General features: G+C 38.7%; 1 protein-coding gene across 15 annotated transcripts in view; it reads right to left on the bottom strand.

Annotated features, from left to right (window-relative positions):
* LRRC4C (leucine rich repeat containing 4C) overlaps window positions 1-21,643 on the bottom strand; it is a 1,012,843-nt gene that overhangs the window by 20,694 nt on the left and 970,506 nt on the right. For 12 of the 15 annotated variants that reach the window (XM_080642544.1, XM_080642555.1, XM_080642549.1 and 9 more), the window contains one exon: window positions 6,999-7,049. The gene's annotated coding sequence lies outside the window, so the exon portion shown is untranslated. Of the gene's footprint in view, window positions 1-6,702; window positions 6,769-6,998; window positions 7,050-21,643 lie in introns of all 15 variants that reach the window. The other 3 variants (XM_080642552.1, XM_080642542.1, XM_080642546.1) reach the window with 1 other exon arrangement.

The raw sequence follows: 21,643 nt of genomic DNA, 5'->3' as shown, positions 1-21,643 counted from the left end.
AGTTGGCAATGCAGTTAATGACTTGGCTTCCCATATATCCTTGGGATTGATGACTAGCTGGGAGGAGTTGATGGACATTAACCCCCACCTGCTCATCAATCCTTAGGAAATGCCCTGTGCAAGGTCATCGTTGCCATTATAGGTTGAAAACAAACAAATCAACAGTAGCACCCAAAAGGCATATGGATTCTTTAATGAGTAATGCAATTTAAATTGCTTTGCAAGGAATCTGAAGAGAATAAATACCACATACATAGAGCCATTCAGATTTTAAAACTACCTTCCAGTGTTTTAACAAGTACTCTCTTCCCTGATTATTATTAAAGTGTGCAAAACCCTCATTTCCTAGATAGTGACCAGAAAGCACTAAACATGTCTGGGATTCATTTAACTGGAGAATCTTGAAAGTCATTTCAGTTCTAATAGTTTATCATTCCAAGTATGTTCACCAACACTGTGTGAACTTTACACAGAAACTCCTTTGACTTGGTAACTCCCCATCACTGATTATTTGAAACATTGCTGAGACAAGCCTAACATAAAAAACAGAGTCATGAACCAATGCCGAAGGGCTACATTAAGTGAATGTACACATGGTGATGTGAATAATTATAAATACACTGGTGTTCAAAGGAAACTAGTAAATTTTGCATAGTTAGTGAAGTCTATGTGGAAATGAGATTTAGTAGGATATATACTGTGGATAAGCAAAAGGTCTAACATTCCAAGATAAAGAAAAACACAAGCATTTATCCCCTTGATAAAATTTGCTTAGAGCCTACTAAGTGTCAAGTACGGTGCTCAGTTCTTGACCCTTGGGGTCAAGTGTCTCCCATAAATCTCACAGTGTAGTGCGACAAGAAATTACAATATAGCAGAAGATGCTAGAGAAAAATGAACAGTTTTAGGAGGACACGCTAAGGCAGAGAAGAAAGAGAGAGAGAGAAGGGGGAGAGCTTATTGGAAAATGGGCATGTCATGGTGAGAAATGTATGAAAGTAAACATGAGCATAGGGCAAAGAGAAGCACAGCAGACTACTATTAGGAATATATACTAATAAGCAGTGGGATAGAAGAAATAATAAGTAAAGTAACAGCACTGTGAAAATTTATCAAAAGAAGTTAGATTCTATATAAAGTCATGAGATGGGTTATAGGGACTTGATTTTTCTTCTTTTGTTGGAAAGGAATAAGACAATGAGAAGAATGCTTAAGGAGAAGCACATTTGCAATAATATGGAGAATAGGTAGGGAAGAGTACATGGTAAGACCTAAAGGTCAGCTAAGAAATTATTTCAATAATTGAGGTATGCAAAGATGAGGGCCTGAACTAGGCTTTGCTTTTTATCTAAAATATAAACTGACATGCCATCATGATGTCCATATCTCTGTTCTGCAATCCTCCCTCTGTGAGACTCCCTCATACTTCACCATCTCCCTATGCTCCCAACCCATAATTGGATGCTCTGACTTCTATTTACTCTGGACTCCTTAAACCATCAGAGCAAGTCCTGCTCAACTAGACCTGGCTCCCATTGAAGGCCTCAGAGCCACTGCCTTCCAATTTCGGCATGACTTATGCCTTTAATAAATTCACCAAAACGACCCATAAAAACCTGATAAGGAAATTCTCTTTAATTGAGTCTGTGTTTATGAGATCTGAGCAAGGGAAGGAAACAGAGTAGACTCTTACTGTGGTTTCCAGGCAATGTCACTTAATCAGAATACAGATAGTGGGGATGACCTCCTAATTAGAACTGGAAATGTTTTCAAGTAACCTCAACACTGTTAACATTGCATAATGAGGAAGCCGTGGTGATGACATGTCAGATAATGGAAATGACTGTAATCAGTGATTTCCTTGTTTCCCCTTAATGACCACAAAAGAGGGAATTATACGGCCAACGCAGGACATTTGGATTCTTATTTACTTAAGGCAGTCCTCATTTTGCTTGATGCCAGTGTTAACCATAGTTCATTCACATTGGAACCAAGTCCTCCTTTTTGCACAGTTCTTTTATAACAGATTTATACTCAGTTACCATGAAACCTTGTAAAATGAGGACTCGATTGCAATATGAACAAGCTTCAGTTAACACAGTACTGTGCAAAGGAAGAACTTCTATTTTCCTGCATTCATTTGCCTACAATGCAGTATATCTAAAAATAAACCGTGACAAAGAGCAGGAATACACATGAAGAGCAATAAGGAACTCAGTCCTCTATGGTACCTTAATGGGATAAGATAGTAGGGAAGCTTATAAATGGCCCGATTTAAGCCATTAGTCAACTACCTTTTCCTTGGTTTGGATAATGAAAGTTATCTCTTGGTTATTTCTCCCACCATCTTTCTTTATTCTCTAAATGATGCATTTTAGAAAGAATAATCCAATAGAAAGAAAGATGGATCCTATAGATGCTAGGTGTCATTAATGAGAGACACCTAAATTTTCTGTACCTTTCTGTAAAGTGCAGACAGAACATATGCTCTTTCTATGCTAAAGAAATACTCAAAAAATAAAGTTTAATCAAAAGTAAGTGTGACAAAAAGTACAATAAACAAAATGAAGGCAGAGTATGATATGGTTGTCACTCCTATACTCCCCAGTCTTATCTTTTAAGCTGTAATTGCCACATGAATAGACATGGCAGGTAGGTGGAGATGTAAACAAAACTCTAAGATCAATGGTTGGCAAACTACTGCCCATAAACCAAGTTCAGCCTACCACTTTTTTTTTCAATAAAGTTTTATTGGAACACTTAAACACCCATCCATGGATGTATTATCTAAAGCTGCTATCACAGTAAATCAGAATTGTGCAGTTGTGACAAACTATATGGCTCACAAAGTCTAAAATACTTACTCTCTGCCCCTCTGCAAAAAAAGTGTGTTGACCTTTCTGTAGAGTATCGAGAAAGATTCCTTTTCTTACCCACTCTCCTCAGTGCCAAATTTACCAAGATGATCCAATAGGGCTTAAAGAAAAATATTAAAATTTATATTTATAATTTGTTTCAGCTAAGAAATAAGAAAGGGATTAAGGCTCACTACTTTGGCAATGAAGCTATGTGTCCCAAAACATATATGAGGAATGCTAAGCAAAAGAGGGACTTCCACAACACAGAGTGGTTACCTGCTATGAATGACCTGTTCATATGCTTTCAGCACATCGTGACTGCTACTATTCCTGGGTGTCTGGGTAAGTGGCTTTAGAGATTATATTATTTATTGTTAACTAATTAATACAAAATGAAGAAAGAGGTTTATGGGGATTCTTTCAAAGACAACACAGAATGCATATTCTAGTAATAAAGCAAGCATAAACATACAACAAATAATAATGGTAGAGTTAACATTGTATCTCCTAGTATAAGCTCTTTGAGGCAGTAAAATGATTATAATTTAAAGACATGCTCATTCAGATTAATCCTTTATATATGTGTCTGTGTATATGTGGGTGTATCCATGTATGTGTGTTTGTGTATGTGTGTTCATGATCACGCTCTCCAGCAATCATGCCCTGTCACACCCTTGTCCTAACTGTACACTCACTTCTGTATTTACTGGATGCTCACCAACATCTCTGACTGATACCTGACTTGAAGTTTTTTTTTCTTTTCATTCCGCCCTTTTTCTCTAACCAGAAACACTCAAGTGTTGCTATACAAAATCAATGCCTCATCTGCCCCTAAGATTGAGAATTGTAATTGTACATGTCCCTTTGAATCCTGAGGGAACAACCTGGAAACAGGTCTGTGAGAGGCAGACTTTGTAAGTATTCCTTCCCTACTTCATTTTCTCCTTCCCTGCCCAAAGTTTCTTCCTCTTCCCATAATTAGAAATATGAATTAAAATCTGCTAGATTTCAGCTTTATAACCCATGTACATAGGACCCAAAGAAGAACTTTGAGAGTTTTAATATAAGAACCCTAGAGACCTACATAAAAATTTCAACTTCCTCTTTCACTGTAGGGAGATCTTGTCAATAACACTCTGGATCTCCGTTATGCTAACCTGTAAAATGGGTGTAATATTACCTGTCTTTCCTTTATCATGGTTATCAAGGATACCTTGAGATAGTTTATGAATTGGGATATCATTTTAAACTATGAGTATTAGATACATTTTAAAGACCGATCATTTTTTTTTTACTTTAAATCCATACTAAAAACAAAACAATTCAGAAGGTAGAGGAAGGAGGGAGACAGCAAATAAATAAATAAATAAATAAATAAATAAATAAATAAATAAATATTGTTTTCTAGCTGACATACACTCTCTGAGTATTTTACATATGCAATTTTACTTAATCCTCATAACAACTGCATGATCCTTCAATTAGATGCTCTGTTAATCACTTACCCCAAATCACACCATCAGTAATTGATCCTACATCTATCTAAATTGACCCATTTTAACCACTACACTGCATGTACACACTTTAAGCTTTGGATAAATGACTTATTCTTTTGGCAACTTATTTTCCTCCTTTTTAAAGGGATAGAGAGAAACATCACTACTGGCTACATTATCATCACTAATCCTAATAAAAGTCCATTTTTAGAAGTGCTTTATATTCATTTTTTCTTTGAGAAACTAAGACAGCATTAAAGCACTCTACCAAGCCAGCTGGTTGGGGAGGGGGGGCACTAAACTTTAACCACCAGCTCCAAATCCATTTTCCTGCCTGATGGTGTATTTGGTGTGATTAACTAAGACAACCTAAATGAAATTGCATAGCAAAATATCTGGCCTACAGTAGATATACAATATATAGAGTATGTTTTCTCTCCTAAATAAACTTATCCTTTCTCTTGGAATATAGTCAGCATAATAACTATGCTCTATTTGGAAGGCTGAAAATTAGGACTGAAGAGAAACATCCGTCTGGGTTGACTAAATGAAGGAAAAGCTGTTGTTGGGGTATGAATGTAGACTGTAATATGTAGACTGCAAATTTTCCACTAGGTTCCTTCTTGCCAGCATGTGCTATTTGAGTAAACTTCACTCTCAATTCTTTTGTTTTTGAAGAAAAACATTTCCAGCTAATAACACAATTACACTTAAGTATCAGAGCTCATTTTAGTATTATTGCATTTGTTAAATCTAACTGAGTCCAAATTACTTCCTCATTGCTCATAAGAGAAGGGGAGGAGGAAAATGAGGAGGAGGGAAGGACTGAGGTGGGGAGAGGATTGTGAGGGTTAAAGGAAGAGAAGGAGACATATGCACAGAGGGACAGAGACAAAAACAGATATCAATGCTGCATATAGCCTCAAGTCCAATAAATGTCAGTAAAACTTGCTGCCCACGGTTTCTATGGAAACCCCTTAAGTTAAGAGTGGAACACAGACATTTTTTGGACTGCAATTCACAAGCTGTTTATTTAATTATGATGAAACATGAGACTGTTTGAGCCAATACTATTATCATACTGATAGCATTTAGAATTCAACAAATAGGTATAGCAAAATAAAAAGTTAATCTTTTTTTAAAAAAAGAACTATTAGCTCCATGTGATTTACATGCAAATAATATGCATCTTGAATTTACAGGACTTCACACATGATTTCCCGAAGGTGAACCCCAAATTAGCTAAGTGACATTTGGTAAAAGGGAGTTCTTCAAAGGTCTCATGCCAATTAGACGCCCCCCATGCCCAGTGAACAAAACCAAGGTCACAGCATATTTTCAATTAAACCCAGGACAGCACCAAAATGCAGCACAGCTGGAAAAGCAAGCTCATTATTACCTCATAGATCATTTGTGAGCAATGAATAGGTCTCTGGTGCTTTGCTGTTATACAGACATTTGAATATAAAAATAAAGAAAACAGCTTCTGATTAGCTTTTGCCTTCCAAAATAAACAACCACTTTTAGGGCATTATTCCTGGTGCCCCCCCCCCCCCCCCCCCCCCCCGCTGAAAGAAAGAAAGAAAGAAAGAGAGAGAGAGAGAGAGAGAGAGAGAGAGAGAGAGAGAGAGAGAAGGAAGGAAGGAAGGAAGGAAGGAAGGAAGGAAGGAAGGAAGGAAGGAAGGAAGGAGGAAGGAAGAAAGGAAGAAAGAAAGAAAAGACTAGAAGTCATCATTTCTCTGTCTCTAATTAGAAAAGGTTTGCTTTGCCTTTAATTTAGCCACAAGGTACCATCTGAAGGATGGACTCATTCAAACCCTTGTTCCTTCACTAAACAAACAGGTAGTGTCAACCTACTGTGTGTCAGGCACTGTCCTAGGGACAAGGAAAGCAAGAAGATTAAACCCTACTCCCAACTTAATTATGGACTTTTTAGAAGGGAATGCATTAATGTTGTTGGTAAATATTTAAGGAAGGACAAACATGTCTCATAGATACTACACTAAAATAAGTCCAGGATCCTGCCTTCCAGGAGATGATAATGTAATGGAGACAAAAAGACACTTGATCATAAATCACAGAGCAAGAAGTCAGTGCTTCTGCCTGCTGCCTCCTGATCGCCTCTCTGTGGATAGAAATGCCACCCACGGATGCTGTGCTATAGTGGAGGGTAAGCGTGTTCGTGTATATGGCATGATTGGCTGGCGGGTGTAGGGGGGGGGGGGGTGAGGAGGGAGCTCCAAAAATATTTCCACAGGAGAAACACGAATCCAGCTCCAACTATGAGCCACCACTACCCTTATAACATCTTTAGCCCTTAAAGTATGACTGAAGGAGGAGGCACTCACAAGAGAAGGGAATCCCAGGACAGCCATCTCTGGGGCCGAGCTGGGAACATGAAGGCTGTTTCTAAACTGGCAAAGAGAAACAAAAAAGGAATTTGCAAAAAATGACTCCACATATGTCTTTTCTACTATATTACAACCTCTTTTTTTTTTAATCCATTAGTTTGCAGTTGCTCATGCTGGCAAAGCCAATCATTGCTGTTATTGGAGATGACAGTGTATAATGAGCCACTGCCCATTAGCTGATGCTGTGGTATTCAGGATGTTGCGGGAAAGATTTAGCATGAATCATCACCCACCTAGCTCTCCATTGTGGTCTCCATGCATAAACAGGCAACGTGTTTGACAATCTAAAAAAAAACACAAAAGCATACATTAGAACAATTCAGCGTATTTCTCTGCAGTCACCACTATCACCAGACAACACTGGTGACAATATTTATTATTGAATCACAACTGTATTTTAACACTCTCCTGGGAAGAAAGCCAAAGCAACTATTTTAACCACTGACCATTTTGAACAATGCATTATTTAATGCAAATAAAAAATACAATTGGTGTCAGAAGATCTGTAGTCTATACTTGGTTCTGATTTATCAGATGCATGACCTTAAGCAAGTCCCATGTTCTCTCTGTTCCAGTGTCTTGATCAAAACCACCTCTGAAGATCAAATGGGATAATGTATTTTGAATATAGATAAGAAGTAGTTAAGCAGAACTATCTGAATTATTAAAGTCAAATGACATGTTAAGAGTTTGACATTGGTTTCTGCTGCAAACTCCAATTGTTTTTTCCCCCACATCCAAAACCAAGAAAGATACGAACATCTCCTCATGTTCCCCATCCTTCATCCTGCCCCCATTCTTTTCCTAACACTCCGGTGGCAATGGCAGATTAAAATTTAGAATCTCATCTTGAGGGCCACAGAGTAATTGAAGCAAAGAAACACAAAGAGGTCGAGTTGGCATTTTGCACAGCATAATGAAGTAAACTAAACAATCTTTCATTCCAACAAATACAGATCTTTACAGCTTAGACATGCAGTTGGTGCAAGCTGCATAAAAAGAGGAAATTGTGAACAAGAGCAGCTAGAAAAAGCCCATGCAATTAGTCATCAAGATCCAGGGACCGACAGGGATATTGAAATCACCAAGAATTCTATCAGGAGCAGGATTGTAGAGAACAGGGAGGCAGGTGTTAAAATCTTTAAGGGATGAGGAGGAGTGAAGTGTGTGTCTGTGGTTGACTCCTTCAAGGAGGTGCTAGCAGGTGGTGGAGTCTGATGGTGTGAGCTTCAGAGCTGAGTGTTTTACTGCGTGACATGGTTTTGTTTGAAACAGATAAGTAAGTCAAAATGTTTCATAAACTTATAAGCAGTATACCACGGATGAAAATCATTATTATTCCATAAGTAAAATGGAATAAGATTAAATTTTATTTCTGAGATGATATGTGGATTTTTTGTCATTGGCTTTAAAAAACGGCTAACTTAGTCTTATGTAAAGTTTCCCCAAATCTCACAGTATCAAGAACCATTAACTACCCTTCAATAGGGCATATAAAATATGAGTTATAAGTTAATGTGCCTGGGATTTATAATAATGTGAGAGCAAGGCAGTGAGTAATGATACATATGTGTAGAGGGGACAAAGAAGAGGCGGGAAATGAACACTTAGGTCCATTGCTCAATCAAGTAGCAATTCTCATTTCCCATATTAGGCCAAAATTAGCAGCATTAGACCTAGTGACCATTCTGTCCTCCCTGCACTTGGCTCCCAGGAAATCCCTCTCAATTTTCCTTTCACCTCATTGGCCACTAGGCTCAGCCTTCGTCACTAGCTCTGCCTTATCTCTTGGGCCCTAAACCTTAGAGTGCACTGGGGCTCCCTTAGGGGGCCTCTTCTGTATCTATACTTACTCTTTAAGTGGTCCCCTAGTGGCTTTAAATACCACTGCAAACTAAAGACTGCCAACAATATAAACATCTAAAGCCAGCAACACAGATACATATCCACTAATCTAAGACCTCCAGTTGGAGGCTTTAGAAATAACCTCTCCAAAAGAAACTCTCGATTCTAACTCAACCTCCACCCCTGACAAAGGCTTTTCTAACAGCAAACTAAAGCAACATATTAATTTATTAATCCACATATTAATTTATTCAACAAAGTAATTTAAGCTCCTCCATATGCCAAACACTATTCCAGGGACCATCCTCTTAGGATCTCAGGCCAAAGTCCTCTTGAAACTTCATTTTTTGGTCTCATCTCCATTTCTGCATCCTATACACTCTGCACCTTACCACTTTTCTATACATTGGAAAATCCTGTACATCAAGAGTCCCATCGCTTCCCCTCCCCTCCACTGCTGCACCCTAGTCCATTCTCTCTTCATGGATAACTGAATTATTCCAAAGCCAGATCCAATATCTGGTGTCTATTACTGCCCCAACCTCGGTCTTTTCTCTGTGTAGTGGAGGGGTTCTATCAAAATAAAAGTCAGATCACACTCCTTCTTCTGCTCAGTGTTGGTTTTTCACATCACTTGGAGTAATGTTAAAGTGCACCTGGTTGCCTAGGAGGACCTTTGCTTCTTTGTTCTGCATCCCTCCTACTTATCCCTGCGGCCGCTACCACTCTCACTCACTCCCCTGTGGCCACACTGGCTCTCGCTGTTTCTACACCAAGCACATGGCTTCCTCAGGAAACTTGTACTTGCTGTCTCTTCTGCTTAGAATGTTCTTCACCCAGACAGAGCTGTAGCTATATGGGCACATGACAATGGTACTTCTTTTATCCCAATATCTGTAGGCTTGGCTCCTTCACTTCCTCCAAGCTACCTGCTCAGAGAGGTTTTCCTCAGCTCTGCTGCTTAAAATATAACTGCTTCTTGCCCCTGTCCTTCTCTATCCCTTTACTCTGCTTTCTTGCTCTTTCAAGCATTTCTAACAACTAGAGATAACGCGTATATATGTATGTATGTATGCATGTATTTTGTCTCCTACAACATGAAGTCCCAGGACATAGAGTTCATATGATTTGCTTATTGATGGAACCCATCAGTGGTCCAATGATATAGATGAGGAAACAAAAGGCAAGAGAAGTTGAGAGCCTCCCTGAGGGCTTTTCTAGAGAAAAACAGGTGAAAGGGGGAGTATAAACATGGAGATGATGGTGAATCCTAGGTCAGAGCATGTGATAGCACACAGAATGTATGTTGATAAAATTCCAACATTACATGTAGTGATTTTGTGACCTAGGCAAGCTCCATGATATTTTTAGCCTTCAATTCCCTTGTCTGTAAAGTGAGGGTGAAAATAGTAGAGCCGAAGGTTTTTTTGTTCATGATATGAGGTGATGCCTGTAAACCAACTAGCTTGGCATATTGTGAGCTCTCAGAAAGAAATAATATAGAGTATCCCCAAAAATGTATGCACACACTTTGAATAATTATAAAGGCAGTGTTTATTAAAATACATTTCATTTTCAAAATGGAGCTATCAGCTGTTAAAGTGTGTATACATTTTTTTGAGACATCCTGTATTTTTGTTTTCCCAATCAAACTTGGGGTTTTCTAGAACAATAAATAGTAACTATAAGCAGCAAAGTCTTAATCCAGTACCGCTTTGAAATTTTAACTGAAAATCAATCTGGTCGCCCTGTTGAGGTTAAGCATGTGATTATGTAAGAATGTGTTTATTTCAAACATGGAAAAATCCCTGGGAAGTAAGAAGTCCTATTGAGCCATTTGTATTTTTAAGTTGTTTATTTAGATTCAACTTTTCTGTATGTGGTTTATATGCTGTTGCTACTATATGATTTAAAATCTCTATCCCTCTGCCTAGTTTTTAATACACTATAGTGTGAGGCTGGGGGGAATAAAATAAAGCCAGAATATGTAATTCAGTACAAAACAGAGAAGTTACCTACTTGCTCAGCCATAGCCTTAAAGTACAGTGATACAGCCATTTGCAAATCATGGAAAGCTAATGTGTGCATGACATTTTCTTTTACCATAGCTGCTCAGAAATGATTACTTCTCACTAGTTCTATTCTGACTTGTTTCTTTGTCATCTGGCATGCCCACTGAGAGAATTAACCCCTTGCTTATCATTTTTCCCATAATATTCTCTTGATTATGCCAGTTACCACCTTGTGAGAACCAAGACTATATCTTATTAATCAGTACATTGCCACTGCAGAATGCTGTGCTGAGCAAACACAGGAAATAAACATTTAAAAAAATTAAAATGAAGTGAATATCTGAATGTAGACATGGCTGAATATATATGCTAATTAAATACCTCTTCAGCCATTAGTGGTACCCTAGTTTAACACTGGAGATCAAGATGTGTGGGAGTAGGAGAGGCTACAAAGTGTCCTTGATTTTCAAATAATGACACAAGATCGACCTCCTGCTCTAGCCCATCTGATCTCTGGTCTAAAAGAACACATGATAGCTGTGGTCTGTGTAAATGTGGCATTTATCTTCATGAGTGTAGTGATGAAGAATGAATCAGGACCGGCACGGTCCTAGCTGACTTATCTCTCCTCACAAATGAAGACAAATAGCACAACATATTAGCCACTCTGCATTATATATATTTATTCCACATTTGCAGCCACACAAACAAACATACACTAGGCCTTCCTCAACCTGATGGTCTTTCGCTTTCAAAATATAAGGTGAACAATAACAACAGAGAACCTGTGGGAAAGTCAGAGGGAAGAAAAATGCTGAAATGAGACAAGCGTGTACCCCGTGAGCGGATACTGCAAAAGACCCTGTCTCTGGGATCTATAACACGGCTGCAAGCCTCAACATACGATTTCCACCCCTCTCTGCTGCTGTTGTTAAACTACTGATATGATAAATCAAAAAGACCTACAAGGTTACTACACTGGGCACTCTCCAACCTGTGGAAAGTTGCTAAGATGGTGGGTCTAGCACAATGGTTTCTAAGACCTCCTGGTCATCTAACAGATAGTCCTCTTAGTTTACTTTTAATATCAGATGATATTAAATATCTTCAAATGGTATGAATTTTTTAATTTCTTAGTTGAACTAGTATATCTTCATTAAGCTTCTAAAATTGTGGTAAGGTGGACAGGGTGCAAATGACTGAATACTGATATCACCAGGGATGCTACCCCTGCCCAACTCTCATGGTTAGATAATGAGGTACTCAATATCAGCCAGCCATTGGATATTGCCTCTTCTAGGTTCTAATGCTGCAGGATGTAGCATCATTTTAAGTTATTGTATTCAAATTGAAACCTGGCCCTGTTGGGAAGAATTTAGTCCCCTCAAATCTAGTTCACTAGAAATGTTTATGTCTAGATTATCAGAAAGCCTGTCCTTGCCAAAGCAGTTGGAAGTTCCAGTCTTTGCCTCATATTGCCCACACCCGATTTTCCCCCAATGTCCTTAGTCCTTCTCTCCAATTAAGAGTGAGCAATGTACCAATGTACCTCTGCCTGCAAGCAGAACAAATCCTGGCCATCGTCTCTGGCCTAATACTCATACTCAGTCTCATGATATCATTGCTTCAGTTGTAGCTCTCATCTTATGCTCCATTAGCTTATACTGTATGCTCTGTCTACTTTGGGAAGTGCTACCAGTTTGGCTCCAACACCATGACTTCATATTTATTTGTGATATTTTTGTGGGATTTCTGTCCTCTTCACTGAGTCTAAATCTTCCTCATTATAACATATCTAATATCCCAGGCCCTCAATGACTTAGGACATGGCTTGTTCTAGATATCCAATATGACCACATTAAACCCCTCCAGCACTGAGAGCCTTTCTGATATGTATCTTATTCAACATTAATTGTATGCTTACTAAATACCGGGGGATATTCTAGACACTTGGGATTCTGCAGTGAGTCAGACAGTGAAGAATGTAGCATGGAGCTTCTTTTTTAGGGGTTAGACAGATAATAAACAAGCCAGAAATTATCAGGTAGAGATAAGTATTGAAATAAAAAATAAAATAGCGATGATACAGGGAATGACTGAGGGGGAATATTACACTGATTTGGTCAAGGATCACCCCTCTGAGAGAGACATTTAAGTTCAAGAATAAAAAGAAAGAACTCAGACATAAAAAATATGGGAGAAAAATGTCTCAGGTAGACAGAGCAGGTTTGAGGGCAAGCTGACATCTAAATGTTTGTGTCCCTCCAAAACTCATGTTAAATCCTAATGCTCAACGTGATGGTATTAGGGGGTGGGGCCTTTGGGAGGTGATCAGTCCTGAGAATGGAGCCCTCACAAATGGGATTAGTGCCTTCATAAAAGAAGCTCCAGAAAGAACCCTAGCCCCTTCCTCTATCTGTGCACACAACTAAGAGTCTACAACCTGGAAGAGGGCCCTCACCTGACCCTACTGGCACCCTGATCTCTGCCAGCCTCTAGAACTGTGAGACATACATTCCTGTTGCTGATAAGCTACCCAGTCTGTAGTATTTTGTTATGGTAGTCCAAGCAGACTAAGACGAAAAGAACATTATACCTATAGAATGATAAGGGTAAAAATAGGCTTGTCTGATAGGAATAGAATAGACAAGCAGAAGAGTAGAATATGTAAGTGAAGAATGTATAAGTTTTCTTTGGTTTCCAAAACAATTTTCACAAATTTGATGGCTTAAAACAATATAAATTTATTCTTTCCCAGTTATGGAGGTCCAAAGTCTAAAAGTGAGATGGCAGCAGGACTCTTCAGAACATTAGGGGAGAATTCTTCCAGCTCTGCTGGCTCCAGGTTTTCCTTGGTTTGTAGCTCCATAACTCCAGCTTCTGTTTCATTCTTCACATGGTCTTCTTCCAGTCTCCATGTGTCTCTCCCATGGGTGTCTCTTATAAGAATCCGTTGTATTTAGGCCCATCTGGATAACCCCAGAGAGATCTCATCTCAAGATTCTCAACTTTAATTACATATGCAAAGATCATTTTTCCAAATAAGGTCACATACACACTTTGTAGGTTAGCATGTGGACATAACTCTCAGGGAGTCACCAATCAACTCACTATAGAGAATTAGGCCTGGTAGGCCAGGGGGAATAATTTCTTTGTAATTCATTGTACATGCAATGGTAAGCTTTTGCAGTTTCATACTGCAAAGTAATATAGTCTGATTCTGACTTTTAAACTATCACCCTGGCTATGTATGAAAACTGATTCAAGGGATCCATAGTAGATCAACAGTGCATGTGGGAAATGGCTTGATCTTGAGTGGCAGCAGTAGGAATACAGAGAATTAGAAAATTAAGGATTGTTCTGGAGGGGCAGTCAAGAATATTTGCTTAGGGATTACATATTGGAATGATGAAAAGAGAAACCAAAAATTGCCATCTGCCATCTACCAATGCAGCTGTCCAAATATCATCTGCTCCTGAATTCCCCCACTGCCATGTTCCATAAGCCTGCAAGAGTATTTGCATCAAGGGACCATATCCACTCACCTTGCTGTTCTCAAAACTTTGAACGTAGTGCCCCCTCTGTTAGTCTGGCCCTTGTCCTCATTCCTATGGCTGGTTGTGCCTCCTCTAACTTTACTTCTAGAGTCTGTCCTGCCTAATGTCCAATCTTGTTTTTATTTTTTTAATTTTTATTTTATTAATTTTATTTATTTAATCCTTACCCGAGTATATGTTTCCACTGATTTTTAGAGAGAGTGGATGAGAGAGGAGAAAGACAGAGAGAAATACCAATGTAGAGAAATACATCGATTGGTTGCCTCCTGCACACGCCCTAACCAGGGTCCAGGCCAGGGGGGAGCCTAGAACCAAGGTACATGCCCTTGATGAGAAACTGAACCTGGAACCCTTTGGTCTGCAGGCTGACACTCTTATCTACTGAGCCAAACTGGCTAGGGCCAATATTGTTTTTAAAGAAGGCTATTTCATTTATTTTTCATTCCATTGCAGTTCCCTGGAGTATCCAAGCAAAACCTAAGTGATTTGGTTATACCCTGGAAATGGTATACATTCAGGTAATACCCTGAAATGTCAGAGATTTCTCCATTTTCTTCAGGTCAAGGTGACTGAAAACTCTCTGGGAACAAGTCTAACAAATTTCAGTGGCCTGCATGTGTTTGGTACTTAAACCTGTATAGAACTATAGATTTTAGATTCTTTCTACTTCAAGGACCTCTTCTGAATACTTAAAGAGATGAATGCAATCAAAATAATACTAATTTAAATATGATCAAAATAATACCAATTTTTATAGTTATGTCTTTTGATGAAATGACAATTTCAAGTAAAGTGTAATTTATCTCCCCCACTAGGTTGAGATTCTGATGAAGAAGTGAGCCTTAAAGTCTTCTGAGTAGTTCCCTGAAGGTAGAGGCAAGCAAATGGCAATGTGCTATGGATTTGCAATGTGAAGGCCCTTGATGAAGGCCACGTTTTCATACTGAGCAGCCATTTAATGAAAACGTGGCTGGCAACCTGTGATATTCTCTTGGATGCTGGGAGAAAAACAAATTGACATGAGATCCTTATCATTATTCCTTGACATCAGGCTGTTCCCCTATGAGCTGTTCCCATAAGACATTCCAAAGTGTCTGCATGGTATTACTTATTTAAAAATAAGCTCATTTGTTCAGAATAATTTCAACATCAAAAACTACACTGATTGCCTGGCTGGGTGGCTCAGGGGTTGAGCACTGACCTAGTAGCAGGAAGTCAAGGTTCAGCGCACATTCATTAGCAAGTAGGAGAATGTGTAGATGTTTATGCTGACATCTTCTTATGTTGGCTACATTTAAATAAGGGCTGCTGCCTTCATCATGAGGCCTGTATCCAATTAACCATGGGTTAAAAGTAGGAAAATAGTATAAGAATAAAAACAAAACACTACTTTCTGGTTGGTGAATATTCATCTCTTTACTCATTCACTCATTATTTTGCTATCTTTAAGTCACCTAAAGCCGATTGAGCATGAAATGATTAAGCGGGAATCAGGCAGACAGTGAAGTTGGGTGGATGTGAATTATGTCACACTGCAAAGGAGTCAAGTCTGTACTTCTATATAAAGGAAAATCTACTTGCAGATGAAATTTGGTCACTGACTTTTGTTTTTTTCACATCCAAGAGTCTAAAGTCCTCCTCCCTTTGTTAATGCTTAGAGAAGCCCGATCAGAACAGAAGTCTCAGACACCGAAGAGAATTTTTAACGTGGAGTTAGAGAAGCCATTCTCAGGTTAATGAGCACAGAGCAGCAGGCACTTTGAAGAGTTTATTTGGAGAAAGAAAACGTCTGCAGAAATCAAGTGATTAAGATGTGATACTCCAAGCGAACTCTGAGCCATCTCATTAGCAGAGACTAAGAATAATCTACAAATGTAATAAGAGCCCTCATGCAAGGTCACAAACATCCCAGTGCAGGCCTGCTGGGTGGGACCCACTGTAGAGGAAGATAGAGAATCTGATTGGATCAGATCAGGAAATATTCCCTAGAAGAGATAAGAGTTTCTTCCCACATCTTAAGGGAGGAAGATTCAGAAATGTGTATGAAATTTTCCATTGCATATTATTCATAGTTCTCCAGATATGCTTATGTATATTAAAATGTACATATTTTATTCCACAATTGAGATTCAGTCAGTCTCAATAATTTTGAATAATTCCTGTATAAATTTCACTTTCTCACAGATTTTCCTTCATGAACTTCCATCAAAGGACTCAGCACTCCCCTGCACATTGTGACTGATCTCCTTTCTTTGAAATAATGTTATTTATTTTTCTCTTTTTAAAAACCACAGTTCTGTCTTCAAAAGAATATAAGCTCCATGAGTAGCAAGCAGGACGTTTTGTAGCTGGTTCACTCTTATTTCCTGAGCGTAGAATAATGCTTTGCACATAAGTCACTCAAATAATTATTGAATAAAAAAAAATGAAGCACCTCTTTGTATTGTCATAAAATCACTATCTAAACTACACCTCTATGTGCTATTCTATGAATGAGAGAATATTGAAATAGAGGTTTTTCCCAAGGAACCAAGACACAGGAGGTGATATATTCCAAAGAGGATACACATTTACAATGGAGGTGGTAATAGTGATTGCAAAGCTCATAATCTCTTAGGCACAGCAAAGACACCAATGAACTGGAGAAAGCTCATGAAGATTTCTTTAGAGAGTTATCCCAGTGAGTCTCACTCCTGAGGGATGTGGTGGGTAGTTTTACCCACAACTTAGTAGAGAGTGACTTCAAGATTATTAGAGGAGGATTTTTGAGTGAATTGTCAGTGCACTATGATGTACCGTCACCCACCCCAAGGAAAAGATTGTAGAAGCATTCCTGCCCTTTATCACAAGACTAACCATGGGATTCCAATGGCAGATAGAGTAGACATAGGAGGGTGGTGTATACATCCTATCTTAAAAATTTCAAGGACAAAATATCAAATGTTGACCCCGCATATGAGTTTCTTGAACGAGCCTCGAAGGTATTTTCAATCCTGTGCAAGAGGGTTGCCTCCAGAAGTAAACGGCTTACAGAGGGGATCTGAAAGAACTTTAGGAGCCCCAGGGGCTGATGAGAGAGTGAGGGGTGTGTTAAGGAAGAAAGCACTGCTCTCAGCAAGGCAAATTCAGGAAAGAGTGAGAGAGAGGGGAGACTCACCAAAGAGCACAGGCACATCAAAGCCACCATGAAGAGGTCAATTTCAGATGTCTGGCAACTCAAAGATACTGATGTCAACTCAAGACAGTACTAGGCAAGTAAGAGCTATTCTCCCTAGCTCTTACTTATTTTTCCTAGCCATAATCAAACAAAAAATCAGAACTAGGAGTAGGGAGATGAGCGAGGAGAAGAAAGACTAAGTGAAAATAAAGAGAAGAAACCAGCCAAGTCCACCTCCCAGTCACAGACTCCCCACCAATAATTGGCCCTGTGTTTGGGAAGGTAGGAATCTTAATATAATTTCAAAATGTTGAATATTATGTGCTATGCATGTTTCAATTATTTATCACAGTGACTTGTGTTATATAAATAAAGAGACTTTTCATCTAGGGGCAGAAGTAAAACTAGTCCCAATGAATAAATTTTTTAAATAGGAGAGAAAAATGAAATTGCCTCATGATTACATCCACAGTTTGTATTAGTTCCATATAATGGTTAAACTAATTTTACTGATTTTCAAAGTTTTGGGGTACAAAGTTTGAAATTCCACATATATATACCTTATGAAATATCAAATTTTTTAAAATATATTTTTTATTAATTTCAGAGAGGAAGGAAGAGAGAGAGAGATAGAAACATCAATGATGAGAGAGAATCATTGATTGGTTGCCACCTGCACACCCCTGACTGGGGATAGAGCTTGCAACCCGGGCATGTGCCCTTGACCCGAATTGAACCTGGGAGCCTTCAGTCCACAGGCCGACACGAGTCTATCCACTGAGCCAAACCAGCTAGGGCGAAGTGTCAAATTTTAATCTGATTCCTGTCTGGCCATGTTTTGCATTTTTTTATTGATATCGCAGACAATGACAGTTAAACTATTAACTTGAGAATAAGGCTCCCAAATTGATACATAAAAATTATTTTTTAATCAGCAACAATTCTCAAAGTTTAAATATTTAAAAAAATGCCTTTTATTTCTCATGGAAGAAGGTACATTAGGGGTTATTGAAAAATTAGAGGCAATTAGTCCTGTCATGTATTCTGGAAAGAATGTAACTCAGTGCTGAGCCATTTATAGGATCTGGGAGAATGAGATCAAACAGCGATGCATGTGTGTGTGGAGTTGGGAAAGGGTACATACATGATAAAACACAGAGGTTAGGGAAAAATAAAACAGAACTTTTGGTGAAAAATAAGGCATTGAAAGGGATTTTTTCCCACTTCAGTGGTCTTACTAGTTGTTTTACTAGTGGGTCTTTCTGAGTACTCATGAATGTTTTTATAAAATATTAGTCCACAAAGAATTTACCAAATGAAGGTTTTGTATTGTTATTTTGGCCTTTTTGTTTGGTTGTTCATCTTTATGGTATGCCCCATATTTTCCCTTTCCTCTACTGTTTTGATAAGAGTCATGAGACATCTGGTAATAAAAAGCAGTCAGCTGATCTGACTGGTTAAAAGGCTAAGAAATAGCCAATTTTCATGTCGTTCCCAACTTAACATTTGTTTTTTGTTTTTTTTTTGTTTTTTAATATATTTTATTGATTTTTTTACAGAGAGGAAAGGAGAGGGATAGAGAGTTAGAAACATCGATGAGAGAGAAACATCGATCAGCTGCCTCCTGCACACCTCCCACTGGGGATGTGCCCGCAACCAAGGTACATGCTCTTGACCGGAATCGAACCTGGGACCTTTCAGTCTGCAGGCTGACGCTCTGTCCACTGAGCCAAACCGGTCAGGGCCCAACTTAACATTTGTAACAAATATAGGCTCTTGGCCTTTAAATGCTGGTGAGCTAAGAGAAATGCAATGTAAAAGCATTATTAATTAATAAAAACATATATGAATTGCCTAAATTATGTGCATAAACCTTACCCTAAGTAGAGATTTTTGTTCCTAGTCATATGTCCCCAGATGGTCTGATTTGAAAATATTGCCATATATTGATTGTATGATCTGTCTGGAGCTACAGAGGAAGACAGAGGTAATTGATACTGTGACATGTGTAAAGATTTTGTCCCTTTCTTGTTGTTGACTTGCGATCCAAAAACCATTGCTGAGGGTAAAGACGAAACATGGAAAGCAGAAGCAGAAAATAGAGTGTGTCTTCCCTATCAAAGACCAGGAAAACTCTATAACAACTATACGTTTGCTAAGAACTCAGTATTTATTTATTTATTTACATTTTTTTATTGATTTCAGAGAAAGGGAGAGGGAGAGAGAGATAGAAACATCAATGATGAAAGAGAATCATTGATCAGCTGCCTCCTGCACACCCCACACCGGGGATCAAGCCTACAACCCAGGCATATGCTCTGATTGGGAAATCGAACCATGACCTCCTGGTTCATAGGTCGATGCTCCACCACTGAGTCACACCAGTCTGGCAGAACTCAGTTCTTTAAATATTCATGAGTAAGGCTAGTGGATGATGGATCATACTCATACTTCTAGTTATTTTTACTTCTTACTCATGCTCATCGTCATGTTATTGTCTGGAAAACAGGTTAGCAACAACAACAAAAAGACTGACATTTGATCATTGCTATACCAGAAGTCATTTCCAGATTCAGATTGGTTGTCTCTTCTCCAGGGACTCAATCTGTTTGACCTTCATTAGCTCATAAGCCTCTCAGATGAAAACTCTCTTCACCTTTGCTTCCCACTTGCCATTTTTCTCTGGTGGAAAGATTAAGGGAAAACGGAGTCTAATAATTTTGGGACAAAATTAGAGAAAGAGACACAAATATAATAGGTAAATAAACTGCTTCCTTCAGGCCTAGGGAAGCACCTGTTTGATTACCCCACTGACCTTTTCTGCAGGCTGAGACTTCCTGCCATTATTCTAGGAAGTAGCAAGTTGCTCTGTAATTACGCCTATGCATGGGTAGCACCCTCTTCCTCATTAGACAGTGAGTGACTTGAAGAAACCTGTAAGTTTTATTTTTCTTTTCCATTTTTGTAGCCTCAAGTTCTGTGTATGTCCTTGCTTTGTTGTGGTGTTTATTGGGGTCAAGTACTATAATAAACTCTTTAGGTGAGGTATGTAATTTACAGCCCTGCAATGATGAGGAAATGATGGCTTACGAAGGTTAAGAAACTTGCTCAAAGCTGTTAAGTAGCAGAGCCAGGTTTCTTGTCCAAGCTGTCCAAATCCAAAGAGGAGGCACTTTAACTTGAACTTCTAAGCACCACTCCGAAAGAAAGGCTGGGGCGGCCTTTATTGTGATGCTTTTCATGAACTAGGATTTAACTCCCAACTTATTCTTAGCCTTTCTGGAGGAGATGTTCTCATTTGCCTACAAGCTCGCATCATCTACAAGCCCCGTTATTCTTCTGATCACGTCCACTACCTAGCTCCTTTGTCTTCCGTTATAGTTTTGTTAAAGGGCAGCCACCGCATTTCACCTAGCCTTGATTAAGCAGGCACGCCATTTGTCAGGGAGCTAAGCAAGAAAAGGCCTTACAGTGGTCCCCTGAAGTCACCACTTGGCGTGGTTCCCAGAAAGCACAGTGCATCTTATCCATGCCCATTCCACCTTACCGTGTGCAAGAATATTTATACCGATTAAAAGTTTCAGATCTATTCTGAACCAGATTTTATAATACAAGCCCAGAGAGAAAGAATTCCACATTATTTTGAAGATTTGACTTTAACAAAGATTAGCTATCTTTCAGAAGGTTTGTGACAAAGTATGCTGCATTTCAAAAGGAGCCACCACCTCCTTTGATGTTCTGAATCTCTCCTTATTCATATTGGAGTGAGAGTAAGGTAATATAAACTCCCTGTTAAAGAAATCACTGGCTTGTAAAATATCTGCACTGTACAACGACTAAGTGGCAAGGCATCAAGCATATACATTAAACTGTGGCTGATTCCAGTCCTATGATAGGATGTGAAATTAAAAAGAATCTTACGTATGTTTATGTACATGTGAATATGTATAGTTTATGAAATTCAGCATGTGATAAATGAATCAGATTGTAAGTTGCTGCTAGAGTTAATATATCCTATGAATAGACATTGATTTATAATAGCATACTGCAATTATTGGTACCTGGTTAGAAGGATCCCATTGAAAAAAAAATTCTCAATTGTGGTAGGCACAATTCTAAGATCATCCTTGGAAGGTGTACAGGAGACCATCGGAGGTGAGGGCATTCGCCAGTTTCCTGTTGTGGGCACTGGTTATCTGAGTTTGTTCAATTTGTGAAATGTCATGGATATGTATGCTTCTGATGTGTGTATTTTTCTTCTTAGAATATTAGACATTAACATAAAAGGTTTAAAAAAATCCCCAGTG

This window comes from Plecotus auritus, assembly GCF_963455305.1.
Source record: "Plecotus auritus genome assembly, chromosome: 9".
Lineage (NCBI taxonomy): Eukaryota > Metazoa > Chordata > Mammalia > Chiroptera > Vespertilionidae > Plecotus > Plecotus auritus.
This window is presented reverse-complemented; position numbering and strand designations above follow the sequence as displayed.